This window comes from Microcebus murinus, chromosome 4, assembly GCF_040939455.1.
Source record: "Microcebus murinus isolate Inina chromosome 4, M.murinus_Inina_mat1.0, whole genome shotgun sequence".
NCBI lineage: Eukaryota > Metazoa > Chordata > Mammalia > Primates > Cheirogaleidae > Microcebus > Microcebus murinus.
In genome coordinates, this window is record NC_134107.1 from 96,121,569 (window position 1) to 96,134,950 (window position 13,382).

At 42.1% G+C, this 13,382-nt stretch overlaps 1 protein-coding gene across 3 annotated transcripts in view; it reads left to right on the forward strand.

The window, feature by feature from the left end:
* The first annotated feature begins 8,856 nt into the window (after positions 1–8,856).
* The window catches only part of LOC105876071 (centrosomal protein of 164 kDa), a 62,917-nt gene continuing 58,391 nt past the window's right edge, over positions 8,857–13,382 (forward strand). For all 3 annotated transcript variants that reach the window (XM_076002540.1, XM_076002541.1, XM_076002542.1), the window contains exon 1: positions 8,857–8,989. The gene's annotated coding sequence lies outside the window, so the exon portion shown is untranslated. The remainder of the gene's footprint in view (positions 8,990–13,382) is intronic.

Genomic DNA, 13,382 nt, shown 5'->3' on the forward strand with positions numbered 1-13,382 from the left:
GGAAAATAGATGCATTTATTCAATAACTGTTGGGACATTTGGCAATCCATTTGGAAGGAAAGAAAACCAAATCCTTATCTCATCTAAAAATAAACTTCAGAGATATCAAAGAGCTTAACATTAAAACTACAGAAAAAAAAAAGAGAATAGTTTCATAATATGTTAAAGAAGGCCTTCCTAACAAAATTTAGAAGATAAAATAACAACAACAAAAACCTGGACAGTTAGCTGGGTGTAGGGGCATGTGCCTGTAGTCCCAGCTACTCTGGCGGCTGAGGCAGAAGGATTGCTTGAGCCAGGACTTTGAGGTTATAGCGAGCTATAATAGTGACACTGCACTCCAGTCTGGGTCACAGACAGAGACCCCATCTCTAAAAAAAAAAAACATACAACAAAAAATTGGACATGTTTGACTACTTAAATATTTAAAGTCTGTAAAATCATAAGTATTCCAATACTGCCAGTATTCCAATTCTGGTTCTGCCACTTAGTAACTGGGATACCCCAGACTAGTTACTAAACTTTTTTGTGTATCAATTTTCTCATTGTAGAATGGGGGAAACAATAGTGTAAACCTCATAGTGTAAGAATTCAAGGAGATAATCTGTGTAAAGCACTTAGAATGGTGTCTGGCATATTGTAAATGCTAAATAAAGGTCAGCTATTAGTATTATTACTGTTGCAACTACTGAGAAAAATGATGTTTACAAAGTTAAAGGATAAGCCACAGACTAGGAAACATTTGCCACACAATAGAGAGACAAAGGGTTAATGTCTATAATATACAAAGAGCTTCTACAAAGCAATGTAAATTCCAAACAATCTGATAGGAAAATGAACAAAGAATGTGTACAGGTAATTCACAGAAGAGATTCAAATGGCCGGTTTTTCTATTTTTTCTGTAGCTTTATGAACTACAGAAAAAAGTGTATTAAAAAAGCTCAACTAGGCCGGGCGCGGTGGCTCACGCCTGTAATCCTAGCTCTCTGGGAGGCCGAGGCGGGCGGATTGCTCGAGGTCAGGAGTTCGAAACCAGCCTGAGCAAGAGCGAGACCCCGTCTCTACTATAAAATAGAAGGAAATTAATTGGCCAACTAATATATATACAAAAAATTAGCCGGGCATGGTGGCGAATGCCTGTAGTCCCAGCTACTTGGGAGGCTGAGGCAGGAGGATTGCTTGAGCCAGGAGTTTGAGGTTGCTGTGAGCTAGGCTGACGCCACAGCACTCACTCTAGCCTGGGCAACAAAGCGAGACTCTGTCTCAAAAAAAAAAAAAAAAAAAAAAAAAGCTCAACTATTAATACTGAAAGAATGCAAATTAAAACAGTTGTTAGACACCATTTTCTTTCTCTCTTTCCTTCTTTTTGCCTCAGATTGGTAACGTTCAGTGTTGATAAGGTATTGGTGGGAGTGTAAATTATTCCATTTTTGGAGAGTAATTTTGCAATGCTTATTGAAATGTAAAAAATGCAAACTCTTTGAGCAATGTCATTTCTAGGACCTTATGCAACAAAAACAACAGTATTTTAACACTGTGTACAAAATCAAAATATTGGAAAAATTTTGGAATCAAATTTTGGGATAAAAATAAATTATCATCAATAGGGGAACAAGACATTAATTCAGGGGAATCCTGAATAACCATTAAAAACAATGGCACAGGCCGGGCGAGGTGGCTCACGCCTGTAATCCTAGCTCTCTGGGAGGCCGAGGTGGGCGGATTGCTCGAGGTCAGGAGTTCGAAACCAGCCTGAGCAAGAGTGAGACCCCATCTCTACTATAAATAGAAAGAAATTAATTGGCCAACTAATATATATAGAAAAAAATTAGCCGGGCATGGTGGCGCATGCCTGTAGTCCCAGCTACTTGGGAGGCTGAGGCAGAAGGATTGCTTGAGCCAGGAGTTTGAGGTTGCTGTGAGCTAGGCTGACGCCATGGCACTCACTCTAGCCTAGGCAACAAAGTGAGACTCTGTCTCAAAAAAAAAAGAATTTAAAAAAAAAAAAAAAAAACAATGGCACAGGCTAGGCATGGTGGCTCACGCCTGTAATCCTAGCTCTTTGGGAGGCTGAGGCGGGTGGATCACTCAAAGTCTGGAATTCGAAACCAGCCTGAGCAAGAGCGAGACACTGTCTCTACTAAAAACAGAAAGAAATTAATTGGCCAACTAAAAATATAGAAAAAATTAGCGGGGCATGGTGGCTCATGCCTGTAGTCCCAGCTACTCGGGAGGCTGAGGCAAAAGGATCACTTGAGCCCAGGAGTTTGAGGTTGCTGTGAGCTAGGCTGATGCCATGGGCATCTAGCCTGAGCAACAAAGTGAGACTCTGTCTCAAAAAAACCCAAAAAACAATGGCATAGCTTCTTATGAACTGACCTTGGAAGATGTTTATTTACATGCTAAATGAAGAAAGTGCATGGTAGAACAATAAGTACATTATGATCTCATATCTGTAAAAATTAGAAAGTATGTACTTGCTCATATATGTACATATATAAATATGTATATATGTATATAAATTACATCTGAATAAGCATCAAAAAATCTGGAAGATAGAACCACAAATGCCCTCAGTGGTTTCATCTGAATTGCGGGGATTCATTTCTTCCTTAGTTTACCCCTTCATTCGTTCATTCAGTAAATGTATATTGAGTGCCTGCTACATGCTAACCATTGTTTTAGGCACTGTGAGTAGAGCGGTACATAAAACAGACAAAATCTTTGTCTTTGGCTAGGCGCGGTGGCTCACGCCTGTAATCCTAGCACTCTGGGAGGCCGAGGTGGGCGGATTCCTCGAGGTCAGGAGTTCAAAATCAGCCTGAGCAACAGTGAGACCCCGTCTCTACTATAAATAGAAAGAAATTAATTGGCCAACTAATATATAGAGAAAAAATTAGCCGGGCATGGTGGCGCATGCCTGTAGTCCCAGCTACTCGGGAGGCTGAGGCAGAAGGATTGCTTGAGCCCAGGAGATTGAGGTTGCTGTGAGCTAGGCTGACACCATGGCACTCACTCTAGCCTGGGCAACAAAACGAGACTCTGTCTCAAAAAAAAAAAAGAAAAAAAAAAGTCTCTGTCTTTATGGAGCTTACATTCTGATGCATGGAGACAGTAAAGATATAAATAAAATATATAGTATTTCAGATGGTGATATGTGCTATGGGGAAAAATAAAGTAGAGAAGGGAGATGAAAGGGCAGTTTGCAATTTCAAAAAAAATAAAGCAGATTGAGAGTGTAGAGGGAACATTTCACATCTTTATATAGTTTTTAAAAATATGGTAGGATTATCAAATGTTTTCCTTTCTTATCACATGGGTGGTTTTCTGCATATCCCAAATAAACAGTATGAAAAGAGAAGAAAAAGTTTTTTTCTGGAATTAAAATTTTTTATTGTTATTTTAAAAATTGTACATATTTATGGAGTATGATTTGATGTTTTGATACATATGTATGCTGCATTATGATCAAATCAAGGTATTTAGCATGATCATCCCCTCATGCATTTATAATTTCTCTGTGGTGAGGACATTTAAAAGCTTCTCTTTTATAACCCGGGAACAGAAAAATAAATGCCACATGTTGCCACTTATAAGTGTGAGCTAAACTGTGGCTACACAAGGGTACAGGAAATGGTATAATGGACATTAGAGACTAAAAAAGGGCAGGGTTGAAAGGGGTGAGGTATGAAAAATTACCTATCCGGGGCTGGGCATGGTGGCTCATGCTTGTAATCCTAGCACTTTGGGAGGCCGAGGTGGGAGGTTTACTTGGGGTCAGTTCAAGACCAGCCCAAGCAACATAGGGAGACCCTGTCTCTACAAAAAAATAGAAAAATTAGCCAGGTATACCTGTAGTCCCAGCTACTAGAGAGGCTGAGGCAGGAGGATCCCTTGAGCTCAGGAGTTTGAGGTTGCTGTGAGCTATGATCACACCACTGCTCTCATGCTTGGGCAACAAAGCAAGACCTTGTCTCCAAAACAAACAAGCAAACAAACAAAAACCCAAAAATTACCTATGGGGTACAGTGGATACTACTCAGGTGATGGGTAGACCAAAAGCCCAGACTCCACCACTATGCAATATATACATGGAACAGAATTCAACTTCTACCCCATAAACCTATTTAAATAAAATAAAATAAACAAGATAGACCATATCCTTAGTCATAAAACAAACTTTAACAACAACTTTTGGAATCTGAAATAATACAAAGCATATTATCTGATTGTGGTAGGCAGAAGTCTAATGTGCTCCCCAAATTTCTGCCCTCTAGTGTGGAACTGGAGCATGATGGATATACTCCTGTGATGAGGTTATGTGGTCCAGTTGACTTTAAGGAAGGAAGATGATCTGAGCATGCCTAGCCTCATCACATGAGGCCTTTAAATCTAGATGTAGAGGACAGAGACAGAGGAAGCAGGGACTCAAAGTGTGAGAGGGATTTGGAAGTGAGGGAAATTCTCCCTTAATGGCTTTAAAAGCAGAGAGGACCACACAGCACGGAATGCAGGTGGTGGCCTTTGGGGAAGCAGGGTAGATCCTGGCTGACAGCTAGCAATGAAAAGAGAATGGCCTCAGCCCCAAAACAGAAAAACAACAACAAAACCAAAAGCTTCTCTTCTAGCTATTTTGTAATATACTGTATCTCACTGTTTGTTAACCATTGTCACCCTACTGTGCAACAGAACACCATAACTCATTCCTCCTATCTAATTGTATGTTGGTACCTATTGACCAAACTCCATATCCCCCCCTTTGCCCCCCTTCCCAGTCTTTGGTAACTACTGTTCTACTCTGCTCCTATGGTGTCAACTCCTTTTAGAAATATTTTCTACGTGAGTGAGATCATGCAGTCTTAGTCTTTCTGTGCTATGGCTTATTTCACCTAACATGATGTCGTCCAAGTCCATCCATATTGCCGCAAATAGCAGAATTTCCTTCTTTTTTTTATGGCTGAATAATATATTTAGTGTGTATGTAACACATTTTCTTTTTTAAAATTATTTTATTTAGCTTTTTACTTTTTTTTTTTCTCTGCAGATATGTGATCAACGTAGGTAAACCACATTTTCTTTATCCATTCATCCAGTGGTGGACAATTAGGTTGATTCCATATCTTTGCTATTGTCAATAGCACTGCAATAGACACAGGGTACAGATATCGCTTTGACATATTGATTTCATTTCCTTTGGCTATATACCCAGTAGTAGGATTTCTGAATTATATGGTCGTTCTACTTTTAATTTTTTGAGGAACCTCCATACAGTTTTCTGTAGTGGCTGTACTAATTTACAGTTCTACCAACAGTGTACAAATGTTCCCTTTTCTCTATATCCTCACCAACACTTCTTTGGGGGGAGCTTTTTATTACAGCCTTTAACGGGAGTGAGGTGGTATCTCACTGTGGGTTTTTTTTTTATTTTACCTTTTTTTAAATACAATCTATGTGTTTTTTTTTTTTTTTTTTTTTTTTTGAGACAGAGTCTGGGTTTGTCACTCCGGCTACAGTGCCATGGTGTCAGCCTAGCTCACAGCAACCTCAAATTCCTGGGCTCAGGCGATCTTCCTGCCTCAGCCTCCCAAGTAGCTGGGACTATAGGCATGCTCCACCATGCCCTGCTAATTTTTTCTATATATTTTAAGTTGTCTAGCTAATTTCTTTCCATTTTTTTAGTAGACACGAGGTCTCACTCTTGCTCAGGCTGGTCTCAAACTCCTGAGCTCAAATGATCATCTCGGCCTCCCAGAGTGCTAGGATTATAGGCGTGAGTCATCATGCCTGGACTCTCACTGTGGTTTTGACTTGCATTTCCCTGATGATTAGTGATATTGAGCATTTTTTCATGTACTTGTTCATCTGAATGTCTTCTACTGAGAAATGTCTATTACAATCTTTTGTCCATTTTAAAATCAGATTATTTGGTTTTTTGCTGCTAAATTGTAAGAAAAACCTCCAACGTGGAGTTTCTGACCTAACAGTAGGGAAAAAATTTGTCATCAATTTCTCTCCATCTTTGAAGAATCACCTCTAAATGTTCATGCCTGACTGTAGAAGATAACCTACAATGAATGAAATTCTCTCTCTCTTCTTCACTCATTGGATATATTACTGGTAAATAACATACCAGTGTGTCATTTTTGTTATTCCTCCTCCCTTGCAAGATTTATTTTCTTAATTGTGTTTGCCTAAGGGCATTTTATAAATTGGTTTGCATTTCTGAGTACAAACCTTTGGGGAAACCTGATAAAATGCAAATTGTTTATCTGTGTCTGGTTAATTCCATTAATCCCATAGTATCCCTTATTTTATTAGCTCTTCTCATGAGAGGGAAAGGAACCCATGCTAAGGGACGAAAGTTAAGAATTTTGGCAATTAAACTCAACCAAATTGATTGTAAATTCTTGGATATCAGAAGAAGGTCTACAAATGGTTTTTGGAATCCCTGTTTTGTGCAGGTCTATGATGAATAAACTTGTGAGCCTTAGCATCCTGGTTCGTTTGGCCCCTCAGTGATACTTTTAAGAAGTGTAGAAAGAAAGAGGAAGCAATGATTTGTCATCTGCAGTCAGAATAAAGGAAGTATAGGCAGAACTGCTACAGAAAGACTTAAACATGAGGATGTCAACCTAAATAACTGACAAAGAGGAAAACTCTAAAAGGAAATAATATTTGTGAGTAGCATTATAATGGGAATATGTATGCCATAGTAAACTATGTGTGTACTCAAGGAGGTTGGATAAGGGGAATTTTTAAAAGGCAAAATGAAGAAGATTACATAAATTGTTCTGAAACAATAATCTTTGATTATAGGGTGGTATTAGACCAAGTTTGGACAGGTGGTTGCTAGGCAGATGTCTCCACATACGTATTTGTGTGTGTGTGTGTAATTTTGTGATAGCCTTTGCGCAATTTTGTGGTTTTTGCAGAGTCTTCTGTAGTAGTTCTTTTTTATTTTTATTTTAAAAATTTATTTATTTATTTTTAGAGATAGGGTTTCACCGACACGCGGGCTGGAGTGCAGTGGACCAATCATAGCTCACTGTAGCCTTGACCTCCTAGGCAGGAGGATTGTTTAAGCAATCCTCCCCACTTCAGCCTCCTGAGTAGCTAGGATTTTAATTTTTTTATTTGTAGAGATGGGATCTCGCTGTGTTGCCCAGGCTGGTCTTGAATCCTTGGGCTTAAGCAGTCTTCTCACCTTGGCCTCCCAAAGTGCTGGGATTACCAGCCTGAGCCACTACACCTGGCCTGTGATAGTTCTTTTTTTTTTTTTTTTTTTTTTAATTTTTTTATTTTTTTTTTTTTTTAAGACTAGTCAAGTGCAGTAGTGAGGAGGGGGGAAAGTAGTAGAACAAGGAGTTCAATCTGTAACTGACTGTGAACAATCACGTGAGATAACTCACTACCTTCGGACCAGCCATTGTGATAGTTCTTGTTATTAAGCATACATGCACGAGAACCCTCCTTCATGGCCTTCCCTGGCTCCATTTGTCAGGGTCTTAACACAAGTGTCTCCGTTTTGATTCTGACAACTTTTACAAGGAATATGTTCTGGATATCTGGCTTGTGATCTACAGGGACAGCAATCTGAGTTCCTCATTCTGGGATTGGGCTCTGTGTGGTGCTGGGACTAGTCTCAGGAATTAGTATGAGTCAGATACATCTCTAGAATCTATCAGGAGAGGCTCAACGTGCTTGGCCTCACCATTTTCTTGTTCAGCTAGTAATATCTTTACTTTTCTGTTTCCCAGTGTTCCCACTGATGTAATAGTCAGAGCTGTCTTTGTTCCTTTTAAATTCTCTAGGAGGTTGGTGACATATGAGAGAAAGGAAGATTTGCCCTCCATGTAAGGCAACTCTTATTAGTAGCAACCCTTCTGCCCCACAGTGTGCGGAGGGGCTACATATTGTGTCACTGTTTTTCTTCTTCAACAGACTCTTTGAAATAATTAGGACACACATTACTGTTGCCTTCTTGCAGACATGCAAACCAAACCCTGTGCTCTGGTGAAAAGATGGATAGTAGAAAGTAAGTCTAACTACTGTTCAGGTGCTCATTGATTTAATAGGAGCACAGGAGAGCCAGTTTACTGGGGCGTGGGGGTGGGGTCTCTACTACCTTATGTTTGCTTTTTTTTTTTTTGAGACAGTGTCTCACTCTGTTGCCCGGGCTAGAGTGCCATGGCATCAGCCTAGCTCACAGCAACTTCAAACTCCTGGGCTCAAGCGATCCTCCTGCCTCAGCCTCCCAAATAGCTGGGACCATAGGTCTGCGCCACCATGCCCAGCTAATTTTTTCTATTATTATTATTATTATTTTTCCTTTTTTAGTAGAGACGGGGCCTCGCTCTTGCTCAGGCTGGTCTCAAATTCCTGAGCTCAAGCGATCCTCCTGCCTTGGCCTCCAGAGTGCTAGGATTACAGGTGTGAGCAACCGAGCCCTGTGTCTGTTGTCTATTAAAGGCCCAATGGATTGATTATTGATGATCACTCTATTATTCACCTGATGTTATCACACTACTAAAAAATGATGATCAATAAATTACCTTAGATAATTCAGATCACAGTAAAGACTATGAATGGTCCTTCACTACCCTGGAAGAAATTGTCGTTGTATCGCTTCTCGGCCTTTTGGCTAAGATCAAGAAATTGTCCTTGTATCTAAATTCAGGGCTCCCTTTTAACCCCTTAGGGACACCCGTCAACTATCTTAAACTACATCTCCCATCATGCAACGGGGAAACTTCTGCTTGAACTGACGGGACTTCAAGCCAATCCAATGCCAGATCTTTCACTCAGCGACCTATTGGCTCCGGGTGAAGGCGGGACTCCCAGTTGCTAGGTTGGTACCCTTTCCGGAAGTGGTTGTTGGCCGCTGCAGGGCAACACCCCGGCGTCCCTGGAAGCGGGGAGCCGGGGTGGGGCTGGGGAAACTGCGCAGACCCCGGAGCGGTCGCCCAGAACCTCCTGGGGTAGGGGACAGGTGAGGACGTCCTCGAGGGGGGAGTGGGGTGGCGGGGAAAGGGGGGTTGCGGGGGAGCTGAGGCACAGTCGTGTGCCAGCTAGCGGGATGTGCACGAGTGTGGGCGGGAACTGAGGGCAGAAGTGGAGAAGGAGCCGCCAGACGCGGGTGCCTCAATTTGTAATCTCACCTCGCCCGGCTCCTGAGTGCGCGGCCGGGGCGCTGGGCTGGGGACCTGGCGGGTGGGTGCGCGGCGAGCCGGGGCGCGCATGCTAGGGCCACTGGGCACCGGGTGAACTCGCTGGCGCGCTCGTTCACTTGTCCTGTTCATAGTTAGCGTGTGAGGCCGGGCCTTCTGAACCCTGCTTGAATGTTCTCTCGTGGGAAGCTCCCCCCATGTCCCAATCTGGGGCTAGCCCAGCCTTATACCACCGTGTGGTGAGCTGGGAAGTTGGGAAGTTTTCTCCTTTTCTCGCTTTGATTACAGCTATCTCCCTCTCTATCTGGGACCGCTCTCTTCACTTGGCCTCTACGACTTCCTCTCTCCTGGTGCTCCTAATTCAGCCCTTTGCAGGCCCCTCCTTTCTGCTCACCACGCTCCATCTCTGGGTGATTTCACCCCATGTTTCAGTTACCATCTATTCAGCGGTGACTCCCAAGATACTCTTCAGCCAGACCTCTTTCCTAGCTCAGACCTCCTTGCTGTCATTTCCGCCCTTCCTTGCTCCCCGGGATCTGTTTCTCTTCTTGTATGTCCTATCCCAGTGAAAGACTTCACTGTTCACTCAGTGAGCCAGGACTACACCTGGAATTCATTAATCTAATACATGCAGCAAACATTTTGTTGGAGTGGGGAACCTGCAGCCTTGGGGCTACATGCGGCCTTCTGGATTCTTGAGTGCGGCCTTTTGAATCCAAATTTTACAGAATGAATCCTTTTATTAAAAGGGGTGCAGCAGTGAGAGATGAAGCTTTTCTTGCCTCCTTTGATGCTTAAGAAAGAACAATCTTGAAATTAGAAGGCCACAGGTTCCCCCAGAATCTAGCCCTTCCTTTCTGTTTTCACAGCCAGTGACTTAGTTCATAATTTCTGGCTGATGCTTTCAGGGTAACTTCCTAAGTGGTCTCTCTGCTTTAGTTCTTGCCCTTCTCTTATTAGTTCTTAACACAGCTGTCAGAATCGTCTTTCTTTCTTATTAATTAATTAGAGACAGGGTCTCACTGTGTTATCCAGGGTGGAGTGCAGTGGCTATTCACTGCAGTCTTGAACTTCTGGCCTCAAGCAATCCTCCTGCCTCAGTCTCTTGAGTATCTAGGACTACAGTGCATGCCACTGTGCCCAGGTAGAATCATCTTTATAAACCACAAATCGAATCATGCCAGTCTCCATTGTGAAATCCTGTGATGGCCTCTCTTCATATACAGGATAGAGCCTCATTCCTTCCAGGCACTTTATAATATGTTCTTGCCTTCCATTCTAGAGCTCTCTCCTGCTGCTCCTTCCACTGTCCCTTGTACTCTCATCATGTCAGAGTGGGTAAGCGTTCCGGCTTTAGAGTCAGATGGATGTGGATGTGTGCATATTCTGCTGTGCCATTTACTAGCTGTGAAACCTTGGGCAAGTTTTTTTGTTTTTTTTTAACCTTGCTAAGCCTCAGTTTCCTTATTTGAAAAATGAGAGTAATAATCTCTACCTAACTGAGAGGATGAGGCAAGATGATGTATATAAGCACTTAGTACAGTTCCTGGCACTTAAGAAGTATTCAGTTACTATATGCTTTTATTGTCATAATTAATTCACTGCACCCCCCCTACACTTTACTGCCTCTTTGGCCTCCCAGCTAGGCTGAGCTCGAGTTCAGGGCCATGTGTAATCAGGTGTGTAGCTCTAACACATAGCACAGTGCCTGACACATTATAAGTATTCAGTAGGTAATTGTTGAATATCTGAATGGCCTTAACTTTTTTTTTTTTTTTTTTTTGAGACAGAGTCTCACTCTGTTGCCCAGGCTAGAGTGCTGTGGTGTCAGCCTAGCTCACAGCAATCTCAAACTCCTGGGCTCAAGTCATCCTCCTGCCCCAGCCTCCTGAGTAGCTGGGACTACAGGCATGTGCCACCATGCCTGGCTAATTTTTTCTCTCTATATATTTTTTAGTTGGCTAATTAATTTCTTTCTATTTTTTTTTTTTTTTTTTAGTAGAGACGGCGTCTTGCTCAGGCTGGTTTTGAACTACTGACCTTGAGCGATCCACCCACCTCGGCGTGAGCCACCACACCCAGCCCGAATGGCCTTAACTTATATTCCCCGGTGTTGGGCCTGTCCACTGGAGCAATAAGCCCTTTTAATATGTGAATAAGCCCTTTAAATATGTAAATAGTAATAATATATAATAGTAATGTTTAACATTTATTGAGTTCTTAACTATGTTTCAAGCACTTTTCCTGTATTGTACCATTTAATCCTCAACACTTTGAGATAGACATTGTTACTATCCCCATTTTATAGATGAGAAAACTGAGGCAACCTCTCCTAGCTAGTAAGGGTCAGAGCTAGGATTCAAAGCCAAGAATGCCCTGTGCTCATTACCACTGCATTATCAACTCTAATGTCTTCTACCCTCTCCCTAGTGCCTTCTCCAGTAAATGTTTTCTGTGGTGAACCTTCTTTATAATTGTTGGAGTAGGGTGGAGGAAATAAATCTGTAGGGAGCCCTAATTATGCATATGAGTGTATGTGCTCTGTTAGTGTGCAGGTGTGCAACATTCTCTGGCTGTCTGACAAAGCAGAGAGGAGAATAGCCACGATATTGAAGGATTGGGAAGCAATGATGTATACTGAATAGAAGGGAACTGGGAATGCTTAGCTTAGCTAGAGAATCATTGGGTACTTTCCATAGAGCAGAGGGCAGAACTCGACAAATCAGGGGCCGTATCTTAGAAACTGATTATTGGCTTAGTATTAGAAAGACCTTTCTAATAGCAAGCATTATCTAATTATGGAATTGATAATAACATCAGTAATAATAGCTAAATTTATTTAACATTTTCTATATACCAGGGACTATGCTAAGCACTTTACCAGTATTATCTCATTCCACCCTCGAACAGCCTTTTAAAATAGGTTATCATGATTGTTTGAATTGTGCTGCTGCGGTTATTGAGGCTGAGAGAGGTGAGGTGCCTTGCCGAAGGTCATATAGCTAGTAAGTGAGAGAGTGAGGATTTGAATCCAAGTTTTCTGTCTCCAAAGTTGGTGCTTTGACCACTGTGCCACCTGTCACTTAAAGCACAGAGAAGGAAAATTTAGCATGGGATGGGAAGTTGGACCAAAGCTATGTGGGCTTTTGCAGCTCCTGAGATTTCCTTGGATCTGTGTTAGTGGTTTACAGCAGTAACTGAGCTCCTGCAGTTTACATACGCTTATTTTAGGCATGGTTGGAAAATCCAAGAGGAAGAGGCATGGCTCTCAAAAGTTTGTGGTTTAACAGAAGAGGTAGAACATGTTCTCATGAAAAAAGTAATACTGTGAGAACTATGCCTATGAACACATGAAATTTGCATGCTCAGTGCTAAGGTAATTCTGGGTTGACAGGAGAGGATGAGGTTAGCTGGGAAGACTTCCTGGAGGAGAAGTATGAGCCACTTACTTTTTGCTAGATTCTGGGATAGGCAGGAGATGGATGAGTACACTAGGATGATCCTCCCCCTCTATGGCTCATAGAGGGTCTCAGGTCAGGTAGCAAGTAGATCTCATCAGGTTTCATCTGATCTATTGGTAACCACTATATGGGGTATGATGTTGAGGGTCCTGAGGCCATGTTTAGGGTGCCATGATTGACTAGTGAGGTCCCTCATGGTTGCAAACCTGGAGGAAAATATTAAGGCATGTGCCATTTATTTGCCATAGCAGACCTAAGGGTTGCATTTTTAGACTTCTCATCCTCTCTGTTATCACTCTAACTCAGGTTACTGCTATCTCTCACCTATCCTGTCTCATGATTTCCTACCTCATCTCCCTACGGCTACTCTGATTTTCTTTTTTCCAGTTTGGCCTCCATTCTAGTCTGTGCTCCCAATGGCTGCTGGTGTGATTCTTCAAAGCCTATATCTGGAACAATTGCTGCCTGGCTTCCAGTTCTCCTATGATAAAGGCCAAGGCCTTGGCATGGCCTGGCTCCCACTCACCTCCCAATATCATCTCCAACTATGCTGCTTTTTGGTTAGTGTTGCTACCTGTTGAAGGGCCTTTGCACATACTGCTTCTTCTGTTAGACCGTGGTTTCCTTTTCTGTTTATCTAGGGAATACCTCTTCATCCTTCAGTTCTCAGCGCAGGCATTGTCTAAATTGGGCTCATTTCCTTCAGAGGTCTTCCCTAAATTGTAATTATACATTTATCTGTGACTGTTTGATT